General features: G+C 37.2%; 1 protein-coding gene across 1 annotated transcript in view; it reads left to right on the top strand.

Moving 5' to 3' along the window:
• SATB2 (SATB homeobox 2) overlaps window positions 1-14,689 on the top strand; it is a gene marked incomplete in the record, with an annotated part of 229,944 nt that overhangs the window by 113,610 nt on the left and 101,645 nt on the right.

The raw sequence follows: 14,689 nt of genomic DNA, 5'->3' as shown, positions 1-14,689 counted from the left end.
AAGAGTGTCAAAGCCGTTAACTGCATCATTGGAGTTAAGAGTAATTGATACTTAGGAGATAAAGGATGGACTCAGGGTTCTGAGAAGGGAGAGAGGTGATAAATGAGAGTTCCCAAACTAGGAAGGGTTGGGATCTGAGGCATGGATGATGGTTTGCCTTGCAAAGAAAGGAACAGCGATGTCTTCAGTTCCTGGTGAAAGGCAAGGGAATATGGAAGAGGCAGGTTTTGCAGGTGGAGTGAGTGGTGAAGATAAGCAGCTTGTGCTGAGTGTGGAGGTGGAGGGGTCATGATTATCTAGTGACGAAGGAGAGAATGGTTGGGATGGGGGTTTGCTGGGGAGAACATGTTTAGTAGGTTCTGGACAGACCATGTCTGGGGAATGGTGAAGTAATAGTAGATGAGCTAGGGTGACGTCGTTAGGGATTTGTAGTGGAGCCGCTCAGTTCTTTTTCCTTGTAGTATGCTTTAGCATTCTCATAGTATAGATTACTTTCTGTCCTTTCCAGAACAAAATGAAAAACCTAGAAACACAGATATTGTAGATGTTCCTAATGAAGAATCTATAGAACTGTGAAATGAGTATTTTTGTATGTAAATTGGAAAATACTCAGTTGATTTAAAAAAACTGGTGTGATTGTGCAGGTTAAAACAAAGAGCCAGCTCTTGGTTTCTTGATTAATTAAATAGAGATTATTATCTTTCCTCAGATTATTTATTTACAAAGGTGAGAGCCAAGAGTTACCTCTAAGCTCTTAAGGTGCTTGCAGTTGTTAACTCTAAGTGCTGTGTACAATGCTAGGACTAGGGACCAGTAGTTAGCTTAATGGCTATGTCGCTGGACTCCCATGTAGTAGACCACGGTTTGAGTGTCGGACCCAGTGACTTAAAACTCACTCCGGGCGCATGTGCGTTGCGTGCCCAAGATCCCAAGAGGAGCTTGGAGGAGAAGGGATTGCAGCATGGCCATCCCTGCTGGGGGATGACTTCTGTCTCTCTCTTTCTCTGTCTGGCTGGCGAGCGCACGGGCCATATGGGAAAAACCTCTCCAAAAATAAATAAATAAATAAAATGCTAGGACTGAAGTCGCATTGCCTCATGGGAGACAGTTGCTTAGTTTTTTGCCTGACTAATGATGGGCCTTCCTTCAATTTTTTCTAAGAATTCGAGGTTATCTGATTTTGGAGTCTTAAACTCTCGAAGAAATGGACATGAATCTTGAGTCATCTGGAGTACAGATCAGTACAAAGTTCTAACTTTGGCCTTCAAGCCATCACCTTTCTAAGTTCAGTGTACTGTAGTCATTTTTATTTTTGGCTCATCCCCCTTCTAGGCCTTTTGGCTCCTTGAAAAACCCTCTGGTGTGGTGGTTGAGGGTGGGATACATGGATGCATCCATTTTGTACTCTCCCTAGAAACATGTGAGGGTGGGTCCTTGAACATCATAGGTACTTAGTAAGTAAAGTCTGATAAAATGGATTTTTCATTTTTATATTTTCGAAGAGAATTTTGCTATAGGGTATATGCACTTTCTGGAGAGACAGAAAGAGAGAGAGTGAGAGAGAAAATGAGAGCTCATCCTCTGTGGGGATGATCACACCACAATCCTTTCTCCTTCATTCTTTTCTTGGGGTTTTGGGCATGCACACACGTGCCTGGCATGAGTTTCAAGCTGCCGATTCTGGTGGTTGATTGAGCATGTAGGAGTCTAGCACCTTAACCACCATACCACTTGCCGTCCCCAAATTGAATAGAATTTTTTATTTATTTATTTTTAGAGATTTTTTTCCTTAGGGTGCATGCACTCACTGGAGAGAGACAAACAGTGAGAGGGAAAGTGAGAAGTCACACTCTGGGGTGATGGCTATGCCACAATCCCTTCTTGATTGTACTTGTAGGATCCTGGGCACTCACATACATACACCCAGCATGATTCTGAAGTCATCAGTCTGAGACTTAAATCAAGGTCCACCATGTGGGAATCCAGTGATGTAACTGCTACGCCCTCTGCTGGCCCCCTTGATTTAATTTAGATCAACATATTTGAATATATGCATTTAGAGTTATTTTATTCTCACATTTTGCATTGTGACTAAATTTCTTTGATATCTGATCAAATGAGAGGAAAAAAATTTGCTTGTTTAAATTCATATCGTAGATGTTCTTAGCAAGTTAGTAATTGGTTGTGGTCATTCTCTTTTCCTGTTAATTAGTTATTGAACTAAAGATTTAGCAATAGTTAGTTCTACTGAGAGAGGTGGTAATACCTTTATTAAGTACAAATTAGGGACCATTATGTAGCCTAAGAGAAATATCCTGTTGAGGTTTTTCCATCTAGTTTACTGAATATTTTTTCTTAAAACAATGGCCTGAGACATTTAAGTTCTATACAATTAAAGAGTGGTCAGTGGAAAAGAATGAATCATGGATTGATTGTTTCCTTGATTGACTTTTGCACAGTGTGTTGGATTAAAGAATGAATACACACAGAATGCCAATGGCGAAGAATACTCCTTAGTTAGAATACGTTTCTACAGAGTGATTCTATTTTATTTTCTACGCTGAACTCATCCTACAGATTATAGTTTCAGATTAAAATTAATAATAAAAATATATGCTTTTTAAATGTAAGTAGCTTTAACTTCTTCAGAAACTTATAGGAATAATTGAAATGCCATTCAACTGTGATAAAGCATTATGTGAAAACAGAACTGGACAATAGAATTCTGATGCAGAGGGTTAAAATTTCACTAAGGGGGGGACATGGATAATGTTCAGTTTTTCCATGGAACATAATGGATCCAATGAGCAGTTATTGCTAGAGAAACAGAGGTGTCTAGATTCGAGCTACTTTATGGTAGATATATATATGTTTCTGTAGAATTTAATATGATGGAAAAAGGAAGTTGATAATAAGGGGAAAATACACCTAAGAAAACCAGTCATACGGTATTATCGTGATGCCGGCTGGTACACTTCGCTTTGGGGGCTGTTTTATTAGGAGTTAACAAGTTGGCTCTGAGTATCTTGCTCCAGGCAGAGACTTTGCAAGCAAGTTCTCAACTCAGAGACAAATTCTCTTTAACAGATTTAAAGAAAGAAATCTTTAGGTGGTAGTCCTAAAAGACTTAGTCTTTTTTTTTTTTTTTTGCCCTTCAGCTCTTTCAGACTTCTAATATATTTTCTTTAATTATATTTAGTGAACTCTTCTGGTAATAGTTATTTTTTTCGTTTGTTTTTAATCGTGTGGGATTTATATCTGATAGACATAGCATATTAGCTTTGGCTCCTGCAATCATGTCTGCCTGTGTTTGTGTTAACAGAAAATGGTTTTCATATAATAAATTGACTTTGTACCTACAGTTATTGACTAGGAAAGCATAAATCAGAAGTATTTTCAGTGACTGGGCATATCCAGTAGTGCCAGGAAGGATGATATCCTGGCTTGTTTGAGAAGTTAATGCTATATTTTTTTAGACAAATTTTTGTTTTGGGCACGTGTGCTTACAGAGACAGAGAGACATAAATCAGGAAATCACCTCCCAGGGATTATGGCCACACTGCAATCTCTTCTCTTCCATTATCCTCTCAGGATCTTGGGCACACATGCATACGTCCCAGGCATGACTTTTAAGTCACTGGGTCCAGGACTTGAACCGCAGTTGACTACATGGAAGTCCAGCCATGTAACCATTATGCCATCTGCTGATCTGTTTAGATTTAAAAAAGAATTTAGCCCAGTGAAAGACTTTGGGTGTATATTAGGGGTTTTTTTAGTGTTAATGTGTAGCTTAATTCAGAGAGAGCAGTGAAATATTAGGTTGAATCATATGGAATTACCATAGGTCAAGATCTAAATTGCCAATTTCATATATGAATTTATTGCAATGCCTGACGTTCTCAAGCTATTGCCATGTTGTGTGAGTGTGCACACCTTATTTTATTTCTTGTTAGTTACCTGTTCTAAAGAAACTCTATTTACAGAATTTATTATAGTGTCTTGCACAAGCTCTATTGTGTGATTCATATCTTTCATTAGTCAGATGGGAGTCCATGAAGATGATACTTTTTTGGGGGGATAAAGTGATTTTTTTTGCCTCAAGGAAAATAGCAGAATGGGGAAGATTCATGAAAATAAATATGATTACTATATATATGTAGTACAGATGATTAGAATGAATTGCTAATAAACTGACAAAATAGGACTATATTAAAGGAATTATATTTTATCATCAAATAGAAATGTGTTTTGAATCATAAGCAAATATACAGGCCCATCTATGTGTAGCAAACAATTAAATCATCTGAAGCAAATATATTGATGGAATATTTTCAAGCTAGTTTTATTCAGTTTTGTATTTCTAGGGGCTACCATACTTTCTGGCTTATACTAGTTGATTAATAAATATATGAATACAAATTTTAAAAATTGGAACCAGCAGTGGTTCGAGTCCTGGACCTGGTGGCTTAAACTCACGCCGGGTGTGTGTGCATGCGTGCCCAGGATCCCGAGAGGAGAATGGAGGAGAAGGGATTGAGGCGTGGCCACCTCCCCTCCCCGGGGTGATTTCTCGCTTTCTGTCTCTGGCGAGTGCCGGTCCCCTATAGCAAAAACCTCTCCCACTGTCGACTATGTGGGAGTCCAGTGACATAGCCATTATGCTAACTGCTGGTCCCCCCCCCATTTTAAAAAATTATAAATGATTTTACTTTAATGATGAATTCAACTGTTGGGAAATTGATCAACTCTTTCAATATGTCATGTCAGAAAGATGTATAAGGCATATGATAGAATCATCAGGGTGAGCCCTTACTGTTCAGATAATGTGTCACATACGTACACATGCTATATGCACACATGTATGCACACGTGCAAATGAAAGAGGGGCTTATCTGTAACAAAACTGATTAGTTCTGATAAATACCCTAAAACTATCAATAACCATGTGCCCCAAACTGAGCAGTGTAGTTTAAGTGGGTTACAGTCCTTAGATTCCTAAAGACGTAAGTTTGAATTCAGATCCTTCTTCCTTTTTTTTTAAAGAATGATTTGCTTCTTTAATTCCATTTGTTGTTAATATTGTTTAACGTGACCAGAAAAGACAGAGAAAGGAAAAAGAGAAAGCAGGCTACCAGACCTGGAACTCAAAGCATGGTCAGCCATGTGGGAGTCCAGCGTCTTAACCACCAAACCACCTGCCGGCCCCAGATTCTTTATTTTTTCCCAGCGAGTTTTGCTATAGGATGTGTGTGCTCACCAGAGAGACAGAGAGAGAAAGGAAGAAATCATCCCCCAGAGAGATTGTCATGCTGCAGTCCCTGCTCTTCCAATCTCCTCTTGGGATCTTGGGCACACATGCACACCTCCAGATCCCGGACTCATACCGTGGTTGAGTGCATGGGAGTCCAGCGACATAACCATTATACCATCTGCTGGTCCCCAACTTCTTTTAATAGATTTATAATACCAATTTTTCTGAGTTGCAGCTTTTTCAGTAAAGTGGGGATACTGGTATATATTATGTAATTGTTGTGGAAATTAAATAACAATGATGTGTCCAGTTTTAGCCAGAGCCTCAGCTACCATGTAAATGAAAAGTCTTGATGTTACCTGAAATACCAATATGGTTTGAAAAGGTTTATGTGAAAATTATTGCACTTATGATAAAGGCTTTCCTTTTTTTCTGAAGGAACTTTATTGAAAAGTATTTGGGAAATATTTAGGCCTGAGAACTTGAGGTTGAGTTATACAGAGAAAGAGGAAAAAAAAAAAGCAAAACTAGTTTTCAGGGTGTGGGTTATTTATTCTGCTTATGAGGCTAGAGTCAGCAACCCCAAAACATTTTGTATATTCCTAAATATTTATCTATATTTGAATATTTGACCTTGAACAAATTTTCTGATTTTTCTGACATTAGAAAAAAAATCAGTCTTTAAAATCAGGTTCCATGGTTTCGGTGCATAGGATAGAGAAGCAGGAGACTTGAGGTGGAGGTTTGTAAATCGAAGGCAGTCTTTGTATTGAAGAATATCTCTTCTCTATGCTCAAAGGTTTGTCTTCAATTTAAAAGTATGAGTTTGATTAGCAACTTTTCTCCAAAGGTGCCAAAAACAAACTTAAGTCTTTTTACCTTTGTATAATCACTTCTAGAGTACTTCCTGAGGTCTGAAGGAGTCACAGAAAAATTCTGTCATCCTTTTTTAAAAAATTTTTATTTGGCTTGTTTTATCGTTCTACCCAGAGTTTCCAGCAAAGGTTCTGGGAATACTAGAGTGTTATCTTATTAAGGAATCCATTAGCACTCATTCATGCTAATCCATTTACATTTGCATAAGCATCTTAATGGCTGAAAGAAAAATCCATAGGCCAGATACTCTGGAAATTTCTCAGTACAAAGCCTTTTACCCAATTCATTGCTTTTCATCCATTATAACTTTGGACAAACCCCAGGGGCTATTTCACAAAAGCAACTCTCTGCATTGAAGCACTAGGATCATAGTTCTGGAAATATTATCGATTTTTAGTGGTATTGATAAACTTGGGAGAGCATCATTACAACTACTGTAGCTACTGCCATTATATAAGCTAATGTTATTCTTGTAGTAATGAAAGATCTCTTAGGAAAGTCTTAAGTTATTGCTAAAGTCAAGAGCAGAAACAAGTATTCTGAGAAAGACAATTGTTTAAAAAATCCTAGCAGTAATACTCTTTACGATGCTACTAGCTAGGAAGCCTGGAAGGTACCTAAAGACCAATTTGTAGGTAATCCTCCCCATGTTAACAGGCAGCTTCCAAGTCACTCAGCTATTTAGAACCTAGTCTGTAGAAATCCCAGTTTGTTGTTCTTTCCACCTATGCTCTACCACCTTGCCATGATTGGCAGGCATTTGTGTCAGTCAGTGCCCCTCCTTTTGCTCATGAATCCTTTTCAGAAACTATATCTTGGAGTACTTAATCATGGAGTATATTTTTGAGCATTTAACTTTTATTGCATGTGCAAAATTGCAATAAAGAAATTAACATGGTCGTTAGGTGGCGTGGCGATTAGGGTGCTGGACTCCCACATGCCTGACCGCGGTTTGAGTCTCAGACCTGGCAGCTTGCTTTCTCACTTTCCCCCTCTCTCTCTGGTCATATTAAAAAATAACAATAATAAATAAAATTAATAATTAAAAAAGAAATTACAATAAAAAGAATGAATGCCACAACACAGGAACATAAGACAATATGTATATTTATTTTTCTTTGCGAGGATATTGAAAATGTCCTTATAACAATTTAAAATATATAAATGATATCAGGGATTTGCAGTATTTAAAATGAAGGCTTGACTTCCTAGATGTACTGTAAAATTGCTTCAAATATAATAACATTTTTTGGATCAAATATCTTTTAATTATACTGCAAATAAATCCCTGGGTAGAAGTGTAACTTTCTTTTCTGTGAACGACCAGCCATAGCCAGCAATCATGAGCATCTGAAGAGCTAATAGTGATAGGTACCTTGGTTTAGAACAGACATCAACATCTGTGAATGTGGTGAGATTTCAGGCATCCCTGGGATTCCAGTACAGGGCTACAAAGGCCCCACCTTCTTTGGAGTTAACTGTAATCCCTGAAACTCATGTGACATCCACGTGCATACATGCCTAAAATCCCAGGGGAATAGAAAAGAAGGGATTGCGGCATGGCCATCCCCCTGCCGGGTGAGTTTTCACTTTCCCTTTCACTGTCCAGCTAGTGCACATGCCATATGACACAAACAGAAACAAACAGTAAACGATTTTCTTGGAATATGAGTTCCTCAAAAACCTGGATGGACTTCAGATTTGAACCAGAAGTTTCAATTTGGAACTTCTAGAAATCCAGAAGTCCTGGAAGGCCTCAGGACTTGGACCCTTCTCCAGTGGTTGCATAGAAGTGTTTCAACTTCCCCTTCCTTGACAGTTCTTCAAGCAAAGACCTGTCTAGAAACTTGTATTTGAAGCTGAGAAACATCATTTCTTCCCAGGCATTTACCAGTCTAGTACTCAACTTTAGGATATTGGCCAAAGTAGAATCAAGTTCTTTGTGAATTAAATGCAGCTCTGATTTAAAGCCTGGGAAGCAGTGTTTTTTTTTTTTTTTTTTTTTTTTTTAATTTTTGTAATAGGGCATATGCTCTTGCTGTAGAGAGACAGAGACAGAAAGCAAGAAATCACCCCCTAGAGGAGATGGACATGCTGCAATCCCTTCTCCTTCATTCGTCTCTCAGGATTTGGGGCACAATGCACATACACCTGGTGTGAGTTTTAAGCTGCCGAGTCTGAGACTTGAACCAGGGTTGACTAAGTGGGAGTCTTGCAATGTAACCATTACATCATCTGCTGGTCCCAAGCAGTTGTGTTTTTAATGTCTCTTTAATAAGTATCCAAGCTGACTTTACCCAGAATATTTTCTGATGTCAATTTAAACATTGGCTTCACAATCAGAGGCACCGCTACATTATACCCTTAACTTTTTTCAGAATTTCTGTTTACCGCTGAATATTGCAGAAATAAGATGACCTTCAGAGGCAAGGTGTTGTCTTTGGTCTTGGTTCGTTTAAGATAGACTAATGATGTTTCTTATCACAGGGTGAAAAAGCCAAAATACAAAACCAGGCACTGCCATGAGGTCTATGTTTCAACAATTGTGATTACTTTCAACTTACTTTAAGGAAATGAAGAAGGGCCAGCAGGTGGCATGGTGGTTAAAGAGCTGAATTCTAGGGACCAGCAGTTAGCGTAATAGCTATGTCGCTGGACTCCCATGCAGTTGACCGCGGTTTGAGTCCCGGATCTGGTGGCTTAAACTCACGCGTGTGCGTGTGTGCCCAAGATCCTGAGAGGAGGAAGGAGGAGAATGGATTGCAGTGTGGCCATCACCCCTGGGGGGGTGATTTCTCGCTTTCTGTCTCTCTGTCTCTCTCTGTCTTTCTGGCAAGTGCATGTGCCCTATAGCATAAACCTCTCCAAAAGAAAAAAAAAAGAGCTGAATTCTACATGGCAGACCATGGTTCAAGTTCCAGACTTAGTGGCTTGAAATACACACCAGGCACATGTGCATGAATGCTCAAAATCCCGAGAGAAGAATGGAGGGGAGGAGAGCAGCGTGGCCATCCTCTCTGGGGGAAAGATTTTCACTTTCTCTCTCCCTCTGTTTCTCTCCAGCAAGTGCATGTACAATATGGCGAAAACTGAAAATAAATAAATAAATACATAGGAAGGAAAAAGGAGGAAAGAAAAAAAGAGAGCGATAGGATGAGAAAGAAAGAAAGGAAGGACAGGAGGGTGGGAGGAAGAGAAAACAAAGATACGAAAAGTAAGAAGAAAATAAATGAGTACCCATGCTCAGTTTTCAGTGGGAATCTGGTACATTCTGATTGTTTTTCTTTTAAAATATTGTACTTCACTTACTGTGATTAGCAGGGTAAAATATTATTGTGATATTATTTTTATAGCTGGCAGCTACAATTAAAGGATAAGTTGTTTTCAAATTAGGCAAAATCTATGCAGACTTTCTGAAATCATATGTTGCCTTGTCCATATGATGCATTCTATGAATGAACAGTGAGCCTTAGGCATTTTTAAAATTGGGGTCATGCTTTCTTTATCTTCCTTTGTTCTTGGGAGTAAGCCCTTTGACTTTTATTGGTAGAGCTGTCAAGGACTGAGCAATCATTAGGAGTATCTTTAGCATCAGGCAGAATTTAAAAATTTGTAGCCCATGGACAAGATCTGGTTTTCAGAAATGTTTTGTCTTTTATTATATTTTGAAAATAGAATTAGTTGCCAACATTTACAAAATTAGGAGATAGTATGTAAAAATACATAATTTTTTATTTTCTATTTTTTTGAGAGGTTTTGCTATAGGGAGTGTGTGTTCGCAGAAAGTCAGAGACAGAAAGCAAAAAATTACCCCCGAGAGGGCATAGCCATGCCACAATCCCTTCTCCTCCATTCTCTCGGGATCTTGGGCATGCACACACACGCACCCAGCATGAGTTTAAGCCACTGGTTCCAGGACTTGAACTGCGATCGACTATATGGGAGTCCAGCGACATAGCCATTACGCCAACTGCTGGTCCCAGATTTTTTCATTTTCTTAAAAATATCTGAAGATATGACAAGATGAAAAAGGTTCTCTTTGGATTAGGGAGGCTTTCTCTCACTCAGCCTAGTAGCTCTGCAGCCGGCTTCTCAGCTGTTAGCTTCCTGGGTGAGTAGGCATTTGTGTTTGTAATTCCTTTATTTAGATGTATTTGGGGACTTCAAAAAGTTTGAGGGAAAATGAAATCAAAAGATAAAATAGAAAATATAAACTTTACAGAAGCCTTTAAAGTTTTTTGTTTTTGTTTTTTTTTTTTTTTTTAGATTAGGAAACAAAAATAAGTCAGAGGGAGCCAAATCAGGACTATAAAATGGAGGCCTAATGATTTTCCTTTAAAACTTGCAAAATTGCCCTCATTTGATGATAGAAATGAGTTAAGAATTGTCATCATGGAGGACTCGGAGTTTTTGTGACGCTTTCTCAGGTGTTTTTCTGCTAAAATTTTGGCTAAGTTTCTCAAGACACTCTGATAAAAAGAAGATATTGTTGTTATTTGGTCTTTGAGAAAGTCGGTAAGAAAATGCCTTGAGCATCCCAAAAAACCTGTTGCCATGATTTTGGTTCTTTTTCTTTTTTTGGAGAGGTTTTTGCTATAGGGCACGTGCGCTTGCCAGACAGAGAGAGGCAGAGAGACAGAAAGTGAGAAATCACTCCCCGGGGGGGATGGCCACGCCACAATCCCTTCTCCTCCATTCTCCTCTCGGGACCTTGGGCACACACACACACATGCCTGGCGTGAGTTTTAAGCCACTGGGTCCAGGACTCAAACCACAGTCGACTACATGGGAGTCCAGCGACAGAGCCATTATGCTAACTGCTGGTTCCCCATGATTTTTGTTCTTGACCAGCCCACTTTGCCCTGACTAGACCACTTCCTTCTTTGCCTTGACTAGACCACTTTCTTCCCTTGGTAGCCATCGATTTGATTGTGCATTATCATCAGGATTGTACTGGTAAAGCTGTCTGTCATTTCCTGCTACAATTCTTTGAAGGAATGCTTTAAGATCATGATCCCTCTTGTTTAAAATTTCCATTGAAAGATCTGCTTTTTTCCGCATCTGGGCCCAATAGATTTGGCTCCCATTGAGCAGGAAGTTTGCTTAACTTCAGTTTTCATCCAAAATTGTGTAAGCTGAACCAATTGAGATATCTGTGATGTTGGCCATAGCTTCTGCTGTGAATCATTAGTCCTCTTCAGTTAGGGCACAAATATGATAATATATTTTTTTACAAGTTGGTGTGGCTAGTCTGCGGTTGTTGGCCTCATCTCCAACATTATCTTGTCTCTTCTTAAAATGTATTATCTATTTGTAAACTGCTGATTTCTTAAGGGCATTGTCCCAATAATATTTTTATAAAGTATCAATGATTTTACTATTCTTTCAGGTAAGTTTCACCATAAATTTGACGGCCGTTCTTGTTTCAGTATTAGTAGAGTTCATGTTGCTCTGACAGGGACTCTTTTCAAACTGATTTCTTAGAGCTTCAGACTAGATCCTGTTCAGATATGTTATAACAAGTTAGTATGAGTTTATTTTGGTACAAAACAAAACATAGTAATCCGTGCACAGTTTTTTCATAATATTCATTTTTCCATGAACTTTTAGAAGATGCTACCACAATCTCTAAGGGTTATTTCCACTGTCATTGCTCATATATAAGAATTTATAAAGATCTAGGAACTCATAAAGATAGGAGGGATTATTATGTATTACTTAAGGAAATATGAGTTGACATTATTTAGACTCTGTGCCAATTAATATAGGTTTCATGGAACTCTGACATTTATGCCTAATTGTGTACATAATTATGACTAGATCCATTGATGGTGTAGTTTTTTAAATTAATTATGTTATGTATATCTCAAGAAAGTAAACTCGCTCAAATAATTGACTTGCTGAACAATTAAAATGCTGAAATTTTGAGAAATTTGCTTTTGCATATTATAAGAGGATGGGTCTATGTTTATTCAGTATAAAAATAAATAGGTTAGACCTTTGCTTGTTAATTGCCTTAAAACAATATAATTTTGTATTTAAATTCTTGACTGAATTAAAAAGCAAATAAACAAGTAAAGGTGATTCAGAGGCCAAATATTTCTGCCTAAAATGTATTACTACTCTGAAAGCGGTTCATCATGTCTCCTTTTGTCAGTAAGGAAATTATAATAGTAATTTCTGTTCTGTGGAAACTGTTGAATTACCTTATCTGAAGGCACTTGACCATTTGCTTGGTTTGGTTTTAAGACTGTGTACTTTAAAAGTTTAATTAATACAATGATTGGAAAATGTTTGCCTTTAGAGGATAAGATTAAAATGATTTATTTACCTTGAACCTTATAAAGTAAAGGTGACATGTCAATTAAATGAATTACATGGTAGGGATTAAGTTAGAAATTGAATCCTAAAAGAAGTTTGAAATAAACTTTTGACTTATTTGGGAGTTCATAGGAAAGTTAAGCAAGGATTCTTTTTTTTTTTTTTTTAACAGCAAGGAAAAATATATACATGTTTGAATACAGGATGATCCCAAGATATGAATGTTTGCCCATTTTCCCAGTGAAAAGTTTGGAATATATAAAACCTTTAGATATGTAGATAAGATAGTCCCATATCTACTCCTATTTTTAATGTATTAATTTAATCCCACTTATATACTTAACATATATTACATAAAATATTAATTTAGAAATATTACCTTTTCCCATTTTCCCATTTATTGATTTTATTCACATTCTTCCCATGTGACTTGGCACCAGTGTCTTTGTCATAACTAAACATCCTATTCTGAAACATCTCAACCAATTTTCCAGTACACATTTCTGTCTAAATTTTTTGAGACTCAATATATTTTTAATATCTACATGATTCTGTCACTGTAGACTGTATGCCAAACTATATGAACCATTTGCAGAATAGGGAGACAGTTACCTATTTTTTAAAAGAATTATTTACTTTATTTATTATTATTATTTTTCAGTTTGACCAGGGAGAGACAGAGAGAGAGTGAGAAAGCAAGCCTCCAGGTCCGAGACTCAAACCATGATCAGTTCATGTGGTCATCCAACGCCTTAACTGTCTTGCCATCTGCCAGCTCCTAGAGATAGTAATCTTAAAAAATTAGTGCTCTAGGTCAGTAATGCTGATCTCTAGCATGTAATCATCAAACATAGTGCTTTTAAAAGTTATTTTTAATAGACTTTTGCATGACATTTGCAGTTGTAAAAAATAATTGCTAAATCTACTATATGTAATGTTTTCATAATTAAATTTTTCTTTCTTTATTCATAAGAGCAGGTGCATGACATGTGAGAGTTAGAGAGAGACAGACAGACAGATGAACACCCTTCACAGGCTAGTTACACTGCATTCCTCTTCTTCCGGTCTTTCAGTCGGCTGGATCTTGGGTACTTGCACATGTACCAGGTGTGTTCAGGCCAGGAATCAGAACCAAAGTTGTCACGTGAAATCTTGAGTAGCACCTTGTCACTGCACCATGGTGGCAGCCTGTACTGAATTTTTGCTTTCAGAAACAGATTTTATTAGATTACACCAATAATCATTTAAAACTAATAACTATGAGACTGTTACAGCCTAATGTGTTTCCTCCAAACAAAACTTTGCAAAACAAAACATCATAAAGTAATAGAGAGACATAGATAAAGATTTGACTGTGTGGTAACTCCTTTCTTGAGATGTAATCTTGGGGGAAGAAGAAAAATTTTCCTTTATTACTCTCTTTTTTTCCCTCTCTTTCAAGGATATATTAGGTCATTGAGGAAGTCATAATGTATATTTAAATTTTTTTTATTCAAAAATGCATCATGGCTTTCCCAGTGATCCAATACTTAAAATTTTTAGTAAGTTGTAATAAAGTAGACAATCTGGAGAGAGCAGGAACCTTATTTTTATAACACATCAAGTGGATTTTATTTATTTTGTGAGTTTTTTCTTATCTTAGTTCATTTCACTATTGTTAAAATGTTCATTTCTTAAATATTGCCTTTAAAAAGATAACAAGTGAGAGATAAATGGATATACTACATGGTAGACATTTTTTATAAACATTTCCATGGTTGTTTAAGAGTATTTATGTGATATTTTTATTAGCAGGTAGTCCTTAATTTGATAGATGTTGTCCTCATTTCCTGATAACCAAGGGCTACACTATTAACCACAAACTACAAAAGAGAGCAGCTGTTATTTTTAAAACACACAGTGATAGGGAGATGCTGGAGCTTAGCAAAATGAGAGGATTTAAAATTTGTAATGGTCAGTGGTTTCTGTATGGGCCAAGAAAGATAATGCTTACTTTTGAGAATTTAAGAAAGTTGAAGTGGCAAATATTCTTACTTTCCTATCTTCTCTGAAACAATTTATTATTGTGACATCTTTTAAGAGGAAAAAAACTCATTTTCCCATTGAAGTTTCCAACTTTATACGAGCAAAAGTTTATGTCATTAAGATACCAAGTAAGGGCAGTTCAGTACTACATATAGTAGTAATACATTATACCAATGAAAATAATGATTGATTATCATTTTTATCTCTTAACAGTGG

The sequence above is a fragment of the Tupaia chinensis genome, unplaced genomic scaffold, assembly GCF_000334495.1.
Source record: "Tupaia chinensis unplaced genomic scaffold, TupChi_1.0 Scaffold000361_2, whole genome shotgun sequence".
NCBI classification, from domain to species: Eukaryota; Metazoa; Chordata; class Mammalia; order Scandentia; family Tupaiidae; genus Tupaia; species Tupaia belangeri.
Note: the sequence above shows the minus strand (reverse complement) of the source record. Positions and strands in the feature narration are given on the sequence as shown.